This window comes from Bubalus bubalis, chromosome 21 (assembly GCF_019923935.1).
Source record: "Bubalus bubalis isolate 160015118507 breed Murrah chromosome 21, NDDB_SH_1, whole genome shotgun sequence".
Lineage (NCBI taxonomy): Eukaryota > Metazoa > Chordata > Mammalia > Artiodactyla > Bovidae > Bubalus > Bubalus bubalis.
This window is the reverse complement of record NC_059177.1, coordinates 20,694,878-20,716,556: the sequence shown is the minus strand read 5'-3', so window position 1 is coordinate 20,716,556 and position 21,679 is coordinate 20,694,878. Positions and strand designations below refer to the sequence as shown.

At 41.0% G+C, this 21,679-nt stretch overlaps 1 protein-coding gene across 18 annotated transcripts in view; it reads left to right on the top strand.

Annotated features, from left to right (window-relative positions):
• Nucleotides 1-21,679, top strand: part of LOC123330947 — a 419,147-nt gene that overhangs the window by 281,937 nt on the left and 115,531 nt on the right. The window contains exon 5 of one of the 18 annotated variants that reach the window (XR_006547262.1): nt 7,301-7,904. The exons of 16 other annotated variants lie outside the window; for them this stretch is intronic. The gene's annotated coding sequence lies outside the window, so the exon portion shown is untranslated. One more of the 18 variants, XR_006547263.1, reaches the window with a different exon arrangement.

Here is a 21,679-nt window from a genome sequence, read left to right as displayed (position 1 = left end):
CAGTGTTCTTGCCTGGAGAATCCCAGGGACGGGGGAGCCTGGTGGGCCACCGTCTATGGGGTCGCACAGAGTCGGACACGACTGAAGCGACTTAGCAGCAGTAGCAGCAGCAGCATACATAGAAAACATTTCTTTAAATATAACTTTGTGTTCTTTATTCATATTCTTCTTTTTTTTTATGGAAGTTGTAACACGATGTAGCTTTGTTTTGTATTTTTGCATTCCGCATGTCATGCAGAATCTTAGTTCCTTGACCAAGGATAAAACCCTCACCCCCTGCAGTGGAAGCATGGATTTCTTAACCACTGGACCACCAGGGAAGTCCCTTTATTCATATTCTTGATCTTGCAAGATCTCTCAGCCTAGGCTTAGATACAAAGCAAAGTGTTAACACAAAATTTTAAACAATAATAATGAGCACCAGTTCACCAGGTGACTTATGGCTGTCAGGCCACCAGTTTTCCCAGATTCTCCGAAATGTGCCTGAAGATTGGCTCCTCTCAATAGGGAGCCAATGTCTCCCTATTAGCTACAGGGGCTGTATGTCTTGATCTTTTAGATCTATCTATCAGTCCTTTGTCATTGCACCAGTGCTGATCTGGGTCCTTTGCAGGGAGCCCATTCACAGAGTCCCTTGAGCATGGACATTCTCTCTTTCTCCAGAGTGTCTGGCAGTTATTACTGCTTTGGGGGCTTGCTAACATGGAAGTGGGCATGAACAGTCACTTTCGGTTTCTCTGATTCTTCTGCATGAACGTGGCTTCTTCTGGCTCCAGGGACCAGCCTTTATGAAAGGCACCAGGTCCCACACTGGGCTCCACAGGTGGTGCAGATAAGAACCTGCCTGCCAGTGCAGAAGATGTGGGATCAGTCCCTGGGTTGAGAAGCTCCCCTGGAGGAGGAAATGGCAACCCACTCCAGTATTCTTCCCGGGATAATGCCATGGACAGAGAAGCCTGGCAAGCTACAGTCCGTGGGTATGCAAAGAATCGGCCACAACTGAGTGACTGAGCTCACGTGCAAGCACCATGTCCCACACGCAACTGTGCAAATAAATAGTCTGGGTCTAAACAGGCAAATAGTCTGGGTCTGTTAGGGTGGGTTATGCTGTACCAAGTCTTAATCCTAATAGCTGCTTGTGAATCATCCTCTCTTCCATCCACTGGCCAAGTGCCTGGAGAAGAACTTTCACATAGTAGGTGCACAAGGTATTTTTGTCCATGGAAAACATTTTTCTACCTAATGAGGGATTTGAGGGACTTGGACAGACACTTCTCTTAATGTCTCTAGCCATGTACCAAAATGAGATACCCAGTGCTGCGCTGCACAGGAAGGGTTATGATGGAATGGAGGAAGGTGCAAGTAGCTGCCCATGTTAAATTCTTCTTAATAGCAGGTTAAACATTTTCTAAGTCTGTACTTATTCTTGGGATATATATAAAACAACAATGGTAAAAGATAGGACTTTGAAAAAAGTCAATGACTAGTGAAAATTTAAGTCTAGACTATGTCAATGACTAATTAACATTTAAAATTTTAGATTTAAAATTCAAATCCAATAGGCTTGGATTATAGGTCACCAATGCTCTGTATAGAAAATACCCTAACACCGTTTGATTATCAGCCTTGAGGGTCTATCTTAGTCTTATTACCCTGAACCCAAAGCACTTCTTTTCTTTGTCTGACCTGTTAAGCACTTTCCAACATCTTCTAGAAAAATACTTCAGATGACAGAAGTGATATTGTTGTGCAACACACTGGTGCCAGGATTATTTCCCTTTGGAATTGGTCATTTTTCAGATCCATTGTGAAGTCAGAGTCAGTCCACTTGAATTGAATCCTAAGCTTCTATACACATGGTATTTTTGATTTGTGTTAGCACCCTGGGGTAGATATTTTCTCGTCTTCCCAGGTTTGTACTTGATGTAGGGGAGGGATGGAATTTAAATCCAGATTTCAAGTTCCTGGTAATTTTCCTGTGTTGCCATGTGCATGCATGCCAAGTCACTCTAGTCGTGTCCAACTCTTTGCGACCTTATAGATTGGGGCCTGCCAGGCTGCTCTGTGTGGCATTTCCCAGGCAAGAATACTAGAGTGGGTTGCCATGCCTACCTCCAGGGCATCTTCCCGATCAAACCCAAGTCTCTTATGTCTCCTGCATTGGCAGATAGGTTCTTTGCCATTATCACCACCTGGGAAGCCCATGTGACTATACCTACCATTAAAAACAGAATGATCAGATAAAGAATAATCTTCTTAGAGTAATCACTCTGTAAAAGGAAGTCAATGTTCACATTTGATGTGCTATGGAAAAAATTCAGTTAATAAGCAGATGAGGAATCTGTAGTCAGTGCAAGGAGCTGTTAGAGTGATGGATTAGACAAGATTCATAGCAGAAGTACCTGGGTTTGAGTTAGTACCTGTCTTTCCTGAGCTCAGTTTCCCCATCTGTACAATGGGGATAACAGGAATAGCTTCCTCTTAGGGCAGTGATGAGAAGTCATTGATTGAACACACACAGCACCCAGTACCTGGTGCAAGAAGTGTTGTAACTGATCACTGTTACGATTGTTATTGTCATCCTGTTGTTACTGTGTTCTTTCTGTGGTCATGAATCATCTCAGCAGATCATCATGAAAGGCCTGGCCTTGAAATCTACCTCCATGTCTTTAAGCGCACACGACACCAATCAGCAAATATACTCTAGCTTAACCTGATAAGAGAGCAGGATTTTTGTGTTCTGGAACATGGGTTTTCTTCCTTTTACTTTCACAGAGTGGTTTATGTGAATCTTAATCCTTATCCCCTCGATCACAGAGTGATAACTAAATGGATTAGAAAAGATTGTTTCCTTAAGGTCTTAACTTTGATGAAAGAGACTAAAAATTAAAAAGGACTTCTTTATCACTATCTGCTGTGGGAAATAAGAACATTTCATGCAGGTCTCCATCAGTTTACATGACCCAAATCTCACAGTAAATGATGCAATGCAGTGAGGGCTCAAGCCTGGGAATCACTCTTTGAGATGATCATTAAAAAAATACCAAATAATGAAGCATAGTGTGAGCAGTTTTTCTTTAGTTAGCAGTTGAGAGCTCGAAGACCCAATTGTGATATAACTTAATACAACAAAATAGGAGTATTTTCACTCCTACCTCATTACAGAATCAGTGTTAAGCTTCTATAATGGCTTTGTAGCATGCCCCCAGCATACAGTAGTGAGCAAGGTCAAAGTGGTCCTTGGCCTCAAGGAAGTTATGTCTTAGGAGCAGAGAAAGGTGGCAGACACTAACTGTTGAGCAGTAGCTCATGAAATGCAGTATGTACAATGACTGTGGAAGAACGGAATACTGTAAAACTACATGCCGGATGTACTTCACCCCTTTAGGGCTCGAAAGGCTTCTTTGAGGAATTTGGGTTTATGCCAAGATGTGAAGGGTAAGTAGGAGTATAGCAGGCAAAGATGAGGGGGAGGAGAATTCTACCTGGAGGAAGCAGCTGATAGAAAGAATGGATGGGAGAACCTCCTCAGTGGTCCAGTGGTTAAGACTTCATACTTCCAATGCAAGGAATTTGGATTTGATCTCTGACTGGGGAACGTGCTGTGTGATGTGGCCAAAAATTAAAAAAAAAAAAAAAAACCCAACTGGGTAATAGGTGTCCATATGGGTTGAGGAGAAACAATTTCATTGTGATTGGAGAACAGAGGGTGTGTGTAGGGGAGGGGCAAGAATAAGGGGAGATGGATGGGACAGGGGAAAGAGATAGCAAGAGGCTTGTAGTGTGGAATCCCTATATTTCAGAGGAAGAGTGATGGACCTGGGGAGAGGTAGACCTGTATTCAATCTGTATTTGAGTTGTGGCTTTGGGCACAATTGATCTTTCTGACCCTAAGTATTCCTTTGTAAGTTGCAGAGAGTAATATTTCTGCCACAGGGCTGTCATGAGTATAGAGAGAAATATATGAAAGGGTATACCTAAAGGGTCAAATATAATACTGGCATAGAGTCAGCGCTCTAGAAATGCCAGTATGTGCATATAAAGGCAAATACACACACAAAGCACTGAGTTATTAGAAGGGCATGAATATTGAACCTGTTATTTCTTCCTGCGAGAACTGGGTTTGTTGGCGTGCATGCACATGTGTGTGTGGATTTCTCTGTACATGAATGGTCATTGACTCAGTCCGGAGGAGACAGTGTTGGTCTTTGGTATGGAGGACAGATATTTTCTCTCTGCCTGGAGGGAGAGAACATCAGGTAATTATGTTTCTGACAAATGGATCTGTATTAGTTTCCTTTTGCTGCTGTAACAAATTACCACCACCTTAATGGCTTAAAACCAAACAAATTTATTGTCTTATGGATCTGGAGGCCAACAGCCTGAAATTAGTTTCCCTTGGCCGAAATGAAGGTGTCAGCAGGGCTATGTCCCTTCCAGAGGGTCTAGGGGAGAATTCATTTTCTCAGCTTTGCCAGGTGCTTGAGACTATGCTTGCATATCTGAACTTAGGGTCACTTCCTCCATCTTCAAAGCCGGCAGTGCTGTATCTTTCAATGTTTTCTCTGATCCTGCCTCCCTTTTACAAGATTCTTCCTGTCTTTACATTACTCCCAGATAATCTAACCTTTCACTTAATTACATGTGCAGAGCCTCTTTGCCATGCAAAGTAACATTTTTATAGTTTCACAGATTAGGACATAGACATCCTGGGAAGACATTGTTCTACTTGATACAGGGTCTTTCCTTTCCTGGCCTTCCCAGGTGGCCCTAGTGGTAAAGAATCCACCTGCCAGTGCAGGAAATGCCAGAGACTTGGTTCAATCCCTGGGTCCAGAAGATTACCTGCAGTAGCAAATGGTAACCCACTCCAATATTCTTGCCTGGGAAATCTCATGGACAAAGGAGCCTGGTGGTCACAAAAGAGTTGTACAAGACTAAGCAAGGGACAGGCATTTCTTTTTCTACAGGAATGAGGAGCCAGCATTCTCACTGAAAAGAATCTGGGCTCTGATTTTCATGGAGATCAAGGCACTTGCTGATTGGCTGCTAAGGGCTACTATGGAGGAAAAGGAAAGAACATGGGTTCCTCCTCTCCTTCTAGCCGGCTCTCCCTTCCTCCTGCATTCCAGCCCCCAAGGCCTTCTTCCAGGCTTCCTGGTGGCACAGGCCTGGGCCCTGGACCTGAAATGTCCTGCTCTCTTTACCCAGTTAACTCCTCAGCCTTTGGATCTGTTTAACTATTCCTCCTTCTGAGGTTTAACTTCCTCTGTTCTTGAGGATCAAGCTGGGGACCTGACCCTGGAATTGGTGGGAGCTACTCTTTTATATCCTTTTTAAGAATTTATTTCTCACAGTTCTAGAGACTTGAAAGTCCAAGTTCAAGGTATTAGCAGATTCAGTGTCTAATGAGGGCCTGCTTCCTGATTTGCAGGTGGTTATCTTATTGTTTCTTCATGTGACCAAAAACAAAGTGAGGGCACGAGCTCTACTGTGCCATCTTTATTTTTTTGCCCCACTGTATGGCATGTAGGATCTTAGTTCCCTGACCAGGGATCAAACCCTCACCCCCTGCATTGGAAGCATGGAGTATCAATCCCTGGACCTTCAGGGAAGTTCCGGAGGGGCCACTCTTGATACAGGGTCCATTTTTATGTTCATCCATTTTATATGCTTTTATTGAGTGCTATTACAGGTCAGAGGTCTCTGGAAGCAGATGCCGAAGCAGAATTCGGAGGCAGTATGTTTTCTGGAGGGCATTTGTGGAAGGTTTGGGCAGAGGGAGGAGACGAACAGTGATATAGGCCTGGGCACTTCCAGTCACCCCATGGAGTGGGGTCTGCAGGGAACATGGCTTGTCTAGAGCAGTGGTTCTCATAGTGCCAGTCACATCAGTATCACCTGGGACTTGTAAGAAATGCAGATTTTTAGATCCCACACCAGACATATTCTGTTATTCTGGAAGTAGCAATGATGAAAAGATTAAAGGTTAGAGCACAGTAGTGTGTTTAGTTACATTTGCAGAATTGTGCATCCATCATTACAATTTTTATTTTTTTGCAGTATGTCTGGATGTTATATTAGTATTATTTTTTTTACTTTACATATTGAATTGTGTATATGATATGTGTATGGTATGTGAATTGTATCTAAACAAAATTGTTACTAGAAAATAAACAATACTATGTGGTGAAGTGCCCTCTCCCCCACAAAAAAAAAAGAACACAGTAGTGTGGCAGAAGGGATCCCCTGGTGTTGGGTGAACCCAGAGAAGCTTGTTGTTTTTGTTGTTCAGTTGCTAAGTCATGTCTGACTCTTTGTGACCCCACGGACTGCAGCATGCCAGGCTTCCCTGTTCTTCACCATCTCCTGGAGCTTGTTCAAATTCGTGTCCATTCTGTCAGTGATGCCGTCAAACCATCTCATCCTCTGTGGTCCCCTTCTCCGCCTGCCTTCAATCCTTCCCAGCATCAAAGTCTTTTCCAATAAGTCGGCTCTTTGCATTGGGTGGCCAAAGTATTGGAGCTTCATAGAAGCTAGTCCTAACTTAATGCAAAGTTGGATCACCTCCAAGAGGATGGGTTGCCTGAGATGAGCCCTAATGAAATATGGGTTAATGAGATGGAGAGAGGATGGAGGGCTTCCCAGGTGGCGCTAGTGGTAAAGAACCTGCCTGCCAATGCAAGAGATCAAAGAGATGCTGATTTGATCCCTGGGTTGGGAAGATCCCCTGGAGGAGGGCATGGCAGCCCACTCCAGTATTCTTGCCTGGAGAATCCCATGGGCAGAGGAGCCTGGTAGGATATAGTCCATAGGGTCTCACAAAATTGGATATGACTGAAGCAAATTAGCATGAATGCAGAGAAGGTGAAAAGGGTCTCCATGCACAGGGGCCAGGGCCAGAGTGGAGGTCAGAGACCACACTGCATGTAGCACCCTATGGCTGCAGGGTCAGGTGCCTGATAGGTTTTCAGGATGAAGATGGAGAGGTAGGTAGATATTAAGACCTTTAAATACTGCGTATGTGTGCCTGAATGTATGAGTATAGTTGCTCAGTTGTGTCTGACTCTTTGTGACCCCATGGACTGTAGCCCACCAGGCTCCTCTGTCCATGAGATTTTCCAGGCAAGAATACTGGAATGGGTTGTCATTCCCTTCTCCAGGGGATCTTCCCGACCCAGGGATCAAACATGGATTGCCTGCATTGACAAGTGGAGTCTTTACTGCTGAGCCATCATGGAAGCCCCCTTAAGTACTACCTGCCAACCATTCTTCTGGCTTTATACCCTCAAAAAAACAGAATACTGCTAAACTCTTGGTGATCACAGCTGGAGGAAGTTTATAGGGGAAGAGGATGAGCATCACCCTCCAGGCTTTGTCCTCAAATCTCAGACTCCTGCCATCACAGTCTTGGCTCAGATTCAAGCAGAAGAATGTTTCATTCAAAAGGCTGCCTCAAGTGTTCCTCCTGAGATGCAACAAAGAGGAAGTCTTGTCTTGCTGGCTTCCCGAGATGATGCTGACCCTGTATTTCTCCAGGACTGATGGTTAGGGGATGGTGTTGTAAGTGGGCCTTTCATGGAACTGCCTATGCATCAAGCATTTATATGGCACCAGTTCTTTATCAGCCCCCTCTCCCCAGGGCTGCTTTCTCAGCAGTAGCTCTTGAAGCATCTCCTTGTGTTTTTGGTCTGCCATACCCCTATTACTCTAATTCTTTGCTTTTGCTATTCCTTGCTGTTCTTCTGCCATTAGTTAGGTATTCAGCAGCTAAATTACAACACTTAGAGAGTGAAGCTTTTCCAATATTTTGCCCCTCTGCTGTGATAACTTATGTAACTTGTGGTAACATGTAAAATTGATTTTGAGATTTTGATGTTAAATAAATTATAAACTTCCAAATGGCCCAACCTTGCATTTTCTGCTTGACATTTAAGTAAAAAAAAAAAAAAGGTTGCTTACCTTTTTTTTTCTAAAAGATTTTCACTTTTTTTCTCTATAGGTCCTTTGTTGTTGCCTTGAAGGACTTCCACTAAATATTTTTACATGTAATTTTTTTTTCACTCATGAGATTTCAAAGTGGATTTGTTAGACTTTTAGGCTCAGGGGTTATAAGACTTAGATTCCATGTATAAGTGAAACTGTTAGCTTTATTCTCTGAAGCCTCTGGCAAGTGCTTGTAAACGAAGTGGCCTAATCTTGGGTTAGGTATTGGGAGTTTGATTTCCAAGGCTGGAAAGATTTCTGGATTGACTGTGAACTGCATTTCAATGACATTTGTTTGCTGGTGCACCAAGCTGATGAGAGAGAGCAGTGGAGTATGCCACTGATATAAAAAGCTGTCAACAATAGGACTTTCCCATGAAGTGTATTCACCCCTCATCTGGACAGTACACAGTCATGCTCTGTGATTCGTTCAGGGTGCTGTTGGCTTCAAGGTACCCATGACTTTTCCTTCCTTAGGAAACTCAATCAGTTTGACTTCTGAAACAATGCTTTGAAGAGTCTAGTGGACTGAAAATTATATGTGATAAATATGTGTGTATAATTATTGGGTTGGCTAAAAAAGATGTAACTTTTCCATAAGATGTTCTGGAAAAACCCAATCCAAAAAACATGCCTGCCAATGCAGGTAGACATAGGAGGTGTAGATTCAGTCTGAGTCGGGAAAATCCCCTGAAGGAGGGCATGGTAACCTATTCCAGTATTCTTGCCTGGACAGAGGAGCCTGGTGGGCTACAGTCCATAGGGTCACAGAGAGTCAGACACAAATGAAGCAACTTGGCATGCATGCAGTGTGCATATATATATAAAATTGTAAATACTTAAATATATTTTAATTTTTAGATTAAAATATATTTACTTGATAAAATAAATTAAAATGTATTTAATTGATAAATATATCAGCTTCTGTGATAGTTCAGCTGGTAAAAAAATCTGCCTGCAATGCAGGAGACCCTGGTTCGATTCCTGGGTTGGGAAGATTCCCCTGGACATGGGAGCGGCTACCTACTCCAGTTTTCTGGCCTGGAGAATTCTATACAGTCCATGGGGTCACAAAGGATGGCACAAAAGTCACGTGACTGAGCGACTTGCCCTTTTACTAAATATATTTTATATAATTGCATAAAATTATGCAGGTATATGGAGAAGGCAATGGCACCCCACTCCAGTACTCTTGCCTGGAAAATCCCATGGACGGAGGAGCCTGGTAGGCTGCAGTCCATGGGGTCGTGAAGAGTCGGACATGACTGAGCGAGTTAACTTTCACTTTTCACTTTGATGCATTGGAGAAGGAAATGGCAACCCACTCCAGTGTTCTTGCCTGGAGAATCCCAGGGATGGGGGAGCCTGGTGGGCTGCCGTTTATGGGGTCGCACAGAGTCGGACATGACTGAAGTGACTTAGCATTAGCATGCAGGTATATTTTTTAACAACTAAATGGCTAATGTTAAAAACCTCTGCAAATTGTCCTCAGAACCTACAGAAAATGGAGAACCACTTAAAAAATTGACTAAATCTTGGAAAGAACAGTTAGAATCTATAGCATTCTAAAGATTGCTAGAAAGTCAAGCAATCCCTCGCCCCTCATTCTCCCTCTCCCCTCTTCCCAACTCAGTGTGATAGAAGCTGTAATCAAGGCATATGTAGCCAAGAAGATGGACTTCTTTTCCACAACTATCCCAGAAGGGGCTTGCCCTTGGTATGTCTCACCTCCATCCCCCAACTTCCTGTTGCAGAGGCTTTATCCTGGGCAGGTTCTGCTGAGAAGACTGGTCTTCCTTCTCTCATACAGTCACACTCCTAAAGAAGAAGCTTTAGCCCAGGTATAACAGGGCAAGAATACTGGCCCTGAAATTCCTACCTCAGTTTGTGTATGAGATAGGAGTTACAAGCGAGCCCTCATTCCATGTCAGGATAGAAAGCTGAGAAGCCCAGAGGTTACCATCCTTGGGGTCCTGCTCATAGAGCAGGGTGTCATTCTAGGAGAAGCAGGCCATTATCCATCCCCCTTTCCCATGGAATTTACACTGAGATACTGCTCAGAGGATACCCAGGTCAAACAAACAGAGAGTTCCACAGATCTCCCTAAGGGGACTGACATTTTTGGGGAATAAACAGTGGTGAAATTCATTCTTAGGGGTGTTGTTGAAAGCGGTGCAGGTCTTGGTGATACCCAGTTAGTAGTGGTGTCCTTTGGCTGGTGCCTCGATGATAGCAATAAGCAAAATGGTAGGCCGGCTTAGAAGTTTAATAGAGAGAACCACAGAAAGAGGTAATTAAGATCTCTTCTGAGTAGTCTCAAAGACTGTCAGAATTCTGCCGCTGAAAATGGGTTCTAACTCCACTGGGTTAAACTGTAAAGCAATTTTTGCCCCAGGACATTGTTAAAAAAGTGTGGTGGAATCATAGCAATTAATGGAGACTAACAGCTGGGTGTGATACCAATAGGGGAAGATCAGCTCAGATGCCTAGGGAAAATGTGCTTATACCCAAGACTTCACCCTCGAGGAGTGATTTCAACAGCTGCACCCTGTGGAGGAAACATTTCAATTTACTGTCCACCTAAAACGGTAAACAATAAAAAGCAAGCAAGAAAACAATAAGCCCTGCAAGAGGGAGTGGTGGTGGTACTGTATGCAGAGTTGCTATTATTAAAAAAAGTCTAGTTTTACATGAGCTATGGCTGAAACTAATCACATCTGATGAAAATATTAATCTACATCTAAGAAACTCAGAGAACTCCAGATAGGATGAAATACTAGTGCCAGACATAACATGTTGTGTGTTAGTCGCTCAGTCATGCCGGACTCTTTGCGACCCCATGTATTGCAGCCCACCAGGCTCCTCTGTCCGTGAGATTTTCCAGGCAAGGATACTGAAGTGGGTTACCATTTCCTTCTCCAGGGGATCTTCCCAACCCAGGGACCGAACCTGGGTCTCCTGCACTACAGGCAGATTCTTTACCACCTGAACTGCAAGGGAAACACTGGTAGTCAAATGTTAAAAAACAAAGTCAAAAAATAAAATCTAGAAAACAGAAAAAAAGTCTCATTATTGGAAAGGGAGGTCCAGAAAGATAAACATTAGAAGCAGTGCAAGGCTGGGATGGGTTAGTCAAGGTGCTGAAAGAAAACAGCTGTCAGCTGTCAATCAGTAATCCTGTATTCAGTAAAAAAAAAAAAAAAAAAAAAAAAGTGAAGGTGAAGGTGAAATAATGGCATTCCCAGATAAATGAAAATTTAAGGAATTTGTTGCAAGCATGCATATCCCAGAAGAAATGCTAAAGAAAGTTCTATAGACTGAAAGCTGCTGATACTGGATTCATATTCAATTCCACATGAAAAAGCAAAGAGCACTGCTAAAGGTAATTATTATGTAGGTGATTTAAAAACACAATATATTTGAATATCTTCTTTTATCTTAACTGACTTGAATAGCACTTGCATAAACCTTTATATTTGTATTGTTAGGTCTATAATTTATAGGAATATAATGTATTTGAGTAACTGCACAGAAGCAGTGGGTGGGAATTAGTCTCTTTTGGAGTAAGGGATATCAATATACACAGAAAGAAATGAAATGAAAAAAAAAAAAGAAATGGCAAATAAGTTTACTACAGCAAACTTAGTAAATATATATACTTGCCTCTTTAAAAGACCCAGAATTACATAGATACTTATATTTTGGATCGTGACATATATCAATGTGATATATATATGACAATAATGGGACTAAAAGTAGACCAAGGGATAGACTTGTACAAGAGTAAAGTTTCTATGTCTAACTGAAATTAAGTTGGTGGATTAAGTTACCTTGCATTTTATAAGCCTTAGAACGGCTGCTAGGAAAAAAAGCTGAAAATATATGTAGTTAAAAATTACTAAAGGGAATTGGAGCTCTAATGTATTGCTGGTAGTTTTGTTGAAATGATGCATCCACTTTGGAAAACAGTTTGGCAATTCCTCAAAGAGTTTAGCATAGAGTGATCAAATGGTTCAATAGTTTTAATCCCAGGCATAAACCCAAGAGAGAGAAAACATATATCCACACAAATCTTGTACATGAATTTTCATATCAGTATCATTTAGAATAGCTTAGAAGTGTAAACCACCCAAATGCCCATCAACTGATCAATGAGTAGATTAGATGGGGTATATGAATACATCCTTAGTCATTCAGTTGTGTTTGACTCTTTGCAACCCTTTGGACTGTAGCCTACCAGGCTCCTCCTGTCCATGGGATTTTTCAGGCAAGAATACTGGAGTAGGTTGTCATTTTCTTTCTCCGGGGGATCTTTGCAACCTATGTCTCCTGTGTTTCCTGCACTGCAGGTGGATTCTTTACCTGCTGAGCCATCAGGGAAGTCCTAGTATATTAATACATTTGAGTACTATTTTGCAACCAAAAGGGAATGAATTACTGATATAAGCTACAACATGAATGAACCTAAGAAATATACTTCATAAAAGAAGCCAGTTACAAAAGACTGTATACTGCATGATTCCATTTATATGAAATTTCCACAACAGGTAAATTTATAGAGATAGAAAATAGATGAATGGGTTCCCAGGGCGAAGGAGAACAGAGAGTGGGGAATGATGGCTGATGGGCATGGATTTCTTAAATTGGAGTATTGTTGGTTTACAATGTGTCAGTTTCTATCATTCAAGGAAGTGAATCAGCCATAAGTACACATACATCCCCTCCCCCTCAGACAGCCCCCTCACTGCTCTAGGTTATCGCAGAGCACCAAGCTGAGCAGCTATACAGCGGCTTCCCACTAGCTGTTTTACATGCGGTACTGTATATATGTCAACCCTGCTCTCCCAGTTCAGCCCAGCCTCCCCTTCCCCCACGCCCTGTGTCCACATGATCTGCGTTTCTATTCATGCCCTACAGATAGTTTCGTCAGTACCATTTTTTCTAGATTCCATATATATGTGTTAATATACCATATTTGTTTTTTGCTTTCTGACTTGCATGGATTTTTAAAATTCTGTTGTGTTGATGGTTTTACAACGTTGTCAACATGCTAAAAACATCAAATTATACCCTTGAAAAATGATAAACCATATGATATGTGAGTAATATCTGAATAGAGCTACTCAAAAAATCCTCACAAATCGTGCTTTGTACTTTTTGATAAAGCACGGAGTGAAAGTTGGCACCATTTATTGCGGAGCCTCTATCCCTTGCTGCCTGCTGTGACGTGAGTGAGAGGTATGCTGATCTCACTCTTAACCGATGAGGAAACTGAGGCTTAGACAAGTCAAGTGACTTGTCAGAGCCCCTAGTTCTAATTAGGCAAATTCAAGACTTTCCTGGTGGGCCAGTGGTTAAGACTCTACACTTCCACTGCAGGGGCAGAGGTTTGATTCCTTGTAGGGGAGCTAAGAGTCGGACACGACTAAGCGACTTCACTTTCACTTTTCACTTCCATGCATTGGAGAAGGAAATGGCAACCCACTCCAGTTTTCTTGCCTGGAGAATCCCGGGGACGGTGGAGCCTGGTGGGCTGCCGTCTATGGGATCGCACAGAGTCGGACACGACTGCAGCGACTTAGCAGCAGCAGCAGCAGCAGCAGGGGAACTAAGATCCCACATGCTGCATGGGCAAAAAGTAAATAAATAAATAAATGAAGCTCACTCAGAATACCTGTCTTCTCACTCCAGAAATTCTGTCTTTTCTGATGTGCCCTACTTATAAAAGTCTTATAAAAGTCTGTGGGTGTCATTGCCACCTTTCATGTCTTGACTTTAAAACAACAAACATAGAAAGACACCAAAGCCTTAGTTTTTATGAAGTTTTTGGAAAATATTGTTGTTCAGTTGCTCAGTCATGTCCAACTCTCTGTGACCCCATGGACTGCAGCATGCCGGGCTTCCCTGTCCTTCAGCATCTCGGGGAGCTTGCTCAAATTCTTGTCCGCTGAGTTGGTGATGCCATTCAACCTTGTCCTTGTCATCCCCTTCTCCTCCTGCCTTCAAGCTTTCCCAGCATCAGGGTCTTTTCTAATGACCCTTTTCTATTTTTGGAAAATACAGAAAATTATAAAGAAGGAAATGAGTGAGTAACTCATCCAGGAATAAAGCCGTGAACATTTTTATTTAATTATCTCCAGTTTTTCCACTGAGTATCTATGACTACACATTCACTTTGAACATAATTCAGATCACATTATGTATATAATAATTTAACTGGTTAAAAAAATTGGTATTATCTCCTGAGTAATTCCCCTTGGCATTGTTCTTCAGAAACATAATTTAATAACTGCCTAATATTTACTCTGCGTATGCCTCATGATTTATTTAATGCTTTCACTGTTGGACTTTCAAATTGATTCAAAGTGATTCAGGTTTTTCTTTACCCTAAAAAAAGTGCTAGGTATATAGACCTTTGTCTGAATTTGACTATTTACTTAGAGCAAACCCACAGAAAGTATAAACTTTAAAAAATTTCCACGTGTGTGGCTAAATTGTTACTTCATAAGGCTACATAATTTTTTTATATCAACAAAGCATTTATAGGGAAGCTGTAAAAGCTAGCATTGAGGTATAAGACTCAGAAAATTTGGGTTCATAACTTAGCTCTGCTGTATACTAAGTGTACCAGAAGGATTATATTTATGTATGTGTATTTACATAAGAGAGTGAGCATGCATGTGTGAGAGGGAGCAAGCACAAAAGAGATTAATTTTAAGGAGTTGAGTCAAGCAGCAGTGGAGGGTTGGTAAAACCAAAATTTGATGGGGTCGGTTGGCAGGCTAGGACCCAGGGAAGAGTGGCAATTTGAATCCGTAAGCATTTTTGTTCTAATAAGACCTTCAGCTGATTAGATGATATCCACCCACATTAGGGAGAGTACTCTGTGTTACTCAAAGCCTACTTATTTAAATGTTAATCTCATCCCAAACACCCTTCCCAGAAACACATATAGTTCAAAACATATAGTTCAGAAAAACATATAGTTCAAACTTGCTGATTGTTTAATATTCTTCCACACTATATGGTCATTATACAGTCTCCTAAGCAGCCCTGGGTAAACCCTGCTAATCTGCCCACTCCAGCTTCTCCCTCCAGGACCTCTTCAAGGTCAAAACAGGAGCGGCCTCGAAGTTAATTAGGGAACTTGATCCCTGCTGCAGATGGTTTTTGTCTGAATCCTTTGTGAGTCGTAAGATTCTTTTCCACACTGGGGGTGCACTATGTTGAATTTATATTCTGTTTAGAGATCATTTCAAAGCACTGAATTGCAAGCTTCAGAAATTTGTATGATTTTAAAAAAACAAACCAATCCAAACAATACTAGAGTAAACCCCTTCGTTTTTACACCTTTGTGGTCAAGTTTGGGACACCTTTAATTTCCACGTTCTTAGGAAAAGAGTTGAGTACTGTTGCTTGCCTTGGCAGCATATATGAGCTTCTCTGGTGAGTTAGATGGTAAAGAATCTATCTGCAATGCAGGAGCTGCTGCTGCTGCTGCTAAGTCACTTCAGTCGTGTCCGACTCTGTTCGAGCCCTTAGACGGCAGCCCACCAGGCTCCTCCGTCCATGGGATTTTCCAGGCAAGAGTACTGGAGTGGGTTGCCATTGCTTTCTCCGGCAATGCAGGAGACCTGGGTTCAATCCCTGGGTCAGAAAGATCTGCTAAGGAAGGTAATGGCTAACCAGTATTCTTTCCTGGAGAATTCCATGGACAGAGGAGTTTGGCAGGCTGCAGTCCATGGATCACAAAGAGTTGGACACAACTGAGTGACTAACACTTTCACTTTTGGCAGCATATATACTAAGAGTTGAATGTTTATAGTTCCAAGGAGTGGGACTATGACACTAGAACAATGGTTCTTACCTCTGCAGTGTTTATAAACATCACCTGCAAAGGGCAGGGGTTCATTAAAGGCATGGATGCTGGACTCAGCCATTGGAAATCTGAATCTGTTAGTCTCTGATGATGTCTAAGAAGGTGGTGTCACTATTATTATTATTTTTTAATTAATGTAGTCTCCAAATGATGCTGTGGCAGGTGTTCTGTGAGTCACATTTCAAGACATGTTCTTAACTCTGGAGTGTACAGGGCCAAACTCACAGTGGTGAGCATTCCACAAACATGGAAAACATATAAGTGTTTTCTTCTGGGAGAGCAAGGCTAGGATTAGGTTTGTTAGGAAATGTGGCTTTTGATTTTACATAGGTGTTATTTACTTCATCAAGGATTTGCTTCTGTATTTCTGTTTAGCTTTAAAATGATCATAGTGATTAAAAAATCCAATAGTACTGAGTCCTAATGGAATGGAAGAGTTCTCCACATCTCCATTCTTACTTCCTTCCAATTCTCTTCCCCACCTCCCTCCTCCCAGTATCTGTCAGCTACACTAGTCATTGTAATGTTGTTGAGGCTGATAACGTTTACATTCTGCAGTGTAACCTTAATTATGTCTTTAATTTCTAATTTGGGGGCAGACTTTTTGTTAGAGCTATGTGTGTGTTTTTTTGCTTTTACCCTATAAAGTGGCTGGCAGAGACAAAATGAACATTTTTGAGCAAGAAGGGAGCCAGAGGGTTCTTGGGCACAGAAAGCATGAGGGTCTTTGCCACTTGGGGTACATCCTGTGGGGGTGGGGTGGTCGTTTCAAGGAGGGGCACTGAAGGGAACTGCTTGCTGCCACTGCTCAGCAGAAGTGCAGGGACAGGTCTGCAGGCACACAGTCAGACAGCAGGTTTGCAGGCTCACCGGCTGCCATCATCTGACTGAAATGGCTTTTAATGCTTTTCTGCCCTTGATCATGAAACAGCAGTGTGGCTGGAATCTGATGAACACCTCCCACGGCTCCATTCCCTAAATTACACCACACAAAAGATGGCACTCAGAGGACAGCTGGGAGGTGAGGATCAAATATGGAAAAACACTCTAGTTCATCGTGTAGCTAAAATTTCTCCTAAACGTTAATGCTCTCCAGTCACCCTAGGCCTTCCATTTATAGGCAAAAGCCCTTGCTGTCTTGAGGATCATCAGGATTCAGTGATACCTGTTCAGCTATTTATAATTCACTTTCAACTTTACATGTGAAAACCTTACCTCCTGTTCCTGATTTTGTCAGGAATATAGTGATCATTCTTTTTTTGGTGGCTAACCCGTCCCCTCTGTGGCTCTTTCTGGCTCATTTGTAGACTATGTTTCTTCTCTTGTGACCTCATTCTGGGCTTCTTTCCCCCATTTTTCTGTTCCTCTTCTTTCCTGTACTTCTGAGCACTTGGTTTGTACAATGTGTCTGGCAGAGAGATTGGACTTTATGTGCAGAAAGTCAACATAAATTGGAAATACTGTTAAATTAAGAAAAATAATGGGTATTTAGAAGAATAAATTCTTTCTGTATTAATAAAACATTTGCAACCTTGCTTGTGTCAAAAGTTAGTTTTATATATTCCTAATTATTTCAAAAATAATTGTGCCACTTAATTGTGTAAGTGTTTGTATTTTCCTAGCTCTCTCCAGCTCTCAAAGTTGACTTTTCTTGACCTTCTACTAGAGGTGATGTGTTGAAAACAGATTAACATACTGGTTAATATCACCAGCACCTAACAAAATATTACACTGGTTTATTTTTAAAAATTCATATGTGATGTTATTATTTTTATTTATTTTTCTCTTTTAATTGAAATATAATTGATATATAACATTATTTTAGTCTCAGGTATGCAATACAATAATTTGTATACCTTGGGAAATGAACTCCAATAAATCTGGTTAATATCCATCATCACACATAGTTTCAAACAATTTTTTCTTGTGAGAACTTTAGAGATCTATTCTTTTAGCACATTTCAAATATTCACTGCAGCATTATTAATCATAGTTACCATGCTGTATATGACATCTCCAGGAGTTATTTATTTATTACTGAAGGTCTGTGCATTTTAACCCCCTTCATCCATTTCACCCACCTCCTATTCTCTGTCTCTGATAACCAACAGTCTATTCTGTTTCTGGGGCTTCCCATGTGGTGAAGTAGTTAAGAATCTGCCTGCCAATGCAGGAGATACAGGAGACTCTGGTTCAACCCTTGGGTTGGGATCACCTGGAGGAAAAAATGACAACCCACTCCAGTATTATTGTCTGGAAAATCCCATGGACAGAGGAGCCTGGTGGGTTACAGTCCATGAGGTCACAAAGAGTTGACACTACTGAGTACATGAACACACACATTCTGTTTATATGAGTTTGTTTTTGTTTTTTTGGGGGTGAGCTGATTGTTGTTTTTAGATTCTGTGTATAAATGAAGTCATATAATATTTGCCTTTGTCTGTGTGACTTGTTTCACTTTTTATACTGCCATCAATTTCTATTCATGATTTTGCCAATGAAAATATTTCCTTTTTTATGGCTGAATAATATTGTGTCTATTAGAGTATGTGCATTTATAGGCAGAGTTCACATTTTCATAATCCATCCATACATCGGTGGTTAAGTCTTGGCTCTTGTAAATAAAGCTGAAGTGCACATAGATATGATACACCTTTTTGATTAGTAATTTAATTTGCTGTGGATAAGGTTTAAACTTTTCTGGATACATACCCAGAAGTATAATTGCTGGATCATATGGTAGTTCTATTTTTAACTTTTTGAGGGATCTCTGTACTCCATAGTGGCTGCTTAAATTTACACTCCACCAGCAGTTGACAAGGGTTTCCTTTTCTCCACATCTTCACCAACACTTGTTACTTCCTGTCTTTTTGATAATAGATACTCAAAGAGGTGTGATGTGATACCTAATTCTGGTTTGATTTTGCATTTCCTGATGATTGGTGACGTCAAGCATCTTTTTATGTGCCTTTTAGCCGTCTATATGTCTTCTTTTGAAAAAAGTATATTTAGATCCTCTGCCCATTTTTTAAGTGGTTTTTTTTTTTTTTTTTTTTTTTTTGCTGTTGAATCGTGTAAGTACTTTATATTTTTTGGATATTAATCCTTTACCTGGTATAATACTTGCAAATATTTTCTCTCATTTCATGGGAGAAATTCCTTTTCACCTTGTTGATCATTGTCTTGCTGTGAAGAAGGTTTTTAGCTTGATATAGTTCCATTTATTTATTTTTAATTTCATTGCCTTTGTTTTTGACGTCAAATCCAAGAAATCATTGCCAAGTGTAATATCATGGAGCTTACCACCTATAAGTTTCTTCCATGACTTTAATAGCTTCAGGACTTTATCTTAAATCTTTAATCCATTTTGAGCTATTTTTTTTTGTATGCTATAAGATAGTACAGTTTTATTCTTTTGCATGAAGCTATCTAGTTTTCTCAACATCATTTACTGAAGACACTGTCTTCTCCCCCTTGTATATTCTTAGCTCCTTTGCCATAAATTGACTTGTATGCTGTGGACTTATTTCTGGGTTTTCTATTCTGTTTCAATGACATATGTGTCTATTTTTATGCCAGTACCAAACTGTTTAGGTTTGTTCTGATTTTTAAAAGTGAAATTGGCCTTAGGGGGAAAAAATAACTTCTTCTTTTATTCCATTAAATGATATTAACCTTTGTCATTTGGAGGGCTTGCTTATCAGAACAAGGAAGTATGACCACATTGCTTTGGTTTTTCTTTATCCTACTCTGCATCTTGGCGTCATTTTTATGGTCCATTCTCTGGTACAGTAGGCAGTAAACTAGAGCAGTGACTTTAGACCAGAACACCCTGGTTCTTCCTAAGGAACTCCAAGTCCTCCTCTTCTCCTTTAGCTCCATTTCTTACAGATGCGTGTTACAGAAGTCCAGCTTCAAGAGTGGGCTTTCTCAGATGTGTCCTTGCCATTATATGCATGTTTTACTCATATTTGTTAGCTGGAACTGAATGCTGAGACTAGAATGCTTGCATAAAATCATAATTGGGTTATTATAATAGTGTGTAGGTGAGAGGTGGAAAGAATAAGAAGAACCACTCATTAGTGGCATACTTTTAAAAGTTCTATCTATGTCAGGCATCTTTAACTTAATTAGAGTGACAGTTGGCTTAGGACAAAGTGTAGTGATAGTTTGTTTGAAATCTAACCTGCTTGATGACATTAAGTAGGGATAAAAGAGGAGAATGAGAAAGACCAGTATAGTTCACACAGCACATTCCTTTCTTTATCATGTCACTTTCTGAGCTTTTTGTTCTCAATTAGTTTTCAAAAATGATGGCTTTTTTCCTCTTAGAGAAGTATGTGTTTCTTCTTTTAATGGAGTCTTGTTTCCATAAAAAACCTACAAGCTTAAGGAGACATAAAGGACATATGTGGTTTGAAGGGTGGGGAAGTTAGGGTTTTTAGTCCCATGTCCCATTTTCTGCCAGTCCACAGTGGGCCTGAGCCTAACCCTAATATATAAGCATAGTCCTTATGGTCTAGTCTCTGTGTGGTGCTATTTTCGAAGACTGATACTCCACTAAGAGTGGTGAAGAACCCTTTAGTCTTACTTCTGTCACACAACCTATGAATGGGAGGAAGGTATATCCATCCAAGCATCTCAAAAATCTTCTTTCCCTATTGCTGCCACATTCAATGACATTCCCTTGGAAACAGCTGCCCCACCCAAATCTCTCTCTCTCTCTCACCAACTCAAAAGTGCAAAAGAAACAGTTTTAAAACCAAGTCCTTGCCACCCTTTTTCTTCCTACTCCCATCCCCTTTTAACTCCCTCTTCTATTTTTCTTCTTCTCTTCCAAGGAAACTGCATTGGTTTCTGATCTGATTCATATCCTCATCCCTACCTTTCCAAGATCTGTCTCCTCTCTCACATCTTTTCAACTCCACATTGTCAAAGCCATAAAACTGCAATGGAAAATTCACAATTCTTGTCTGAGAGTACTGGGGGGTTGCCCCATACTATATTGGGAGCATATATACATTAACAAATTAGTTGTTTATCTAAAATTCAAATTTTACTGGGTATCCACTATTTTACATTACTAGTCGGTCTAGTCAAGGCTATTGTTTTTCCAGGGGTCATGTATGGATGTGAGAGTTGGACTGTGAAGAAAGCTGAGCGCTGAAGAATTGATGCTTTTGAACTGTGGTGTTGGAGAAGACTCTTGAGAGTCCCTTGGACTGCAGGGAGATCCAACCAGTCCATCCTAAAGGAGATCAGTCCTGGGTGTTCATTGGAAGGACTGATGTTGAAGCTGAAACTCGAATACTTTGGCCACCTGATGCGAAGAGCTGACTCATTTGAAAAGACTCTGATGCTGGGAAAGATTGAGGGCAGGAGGAGAAGGGGATGACAGAAGATGAGATGGTTGGATGGCATCACTGACTCAATGGATGTGGGTTTGGATGGAGTCCAGGAGTTGGTAATGGACAGGGAGTCCTGGCATGTTGCAGTTCATGGGGTCTCAAAGAGTCAGACATGACTGAGTGACTGAACTGAACTGAGGTTATTTCTAGGAGGGAGGTGGGAGGGGGGTTTGGGATGGGGAACACGTGTATACCTATGGCGGATTCATGTTGATGTGTGGCAAAACCAATACAATATTGTAAAGTAATTAGCCTCCAGTTAAAATAAATAAATTTATATTAAAAAAAAGATAATGTTGAAGGACTGGTTTTCAAAACTTCATTGAGGAATAACTGAGACAATAATTGTGTATATTTAAGTATACATTTTGATTTCATATACACATACACTGTGGAAAGGTTACCA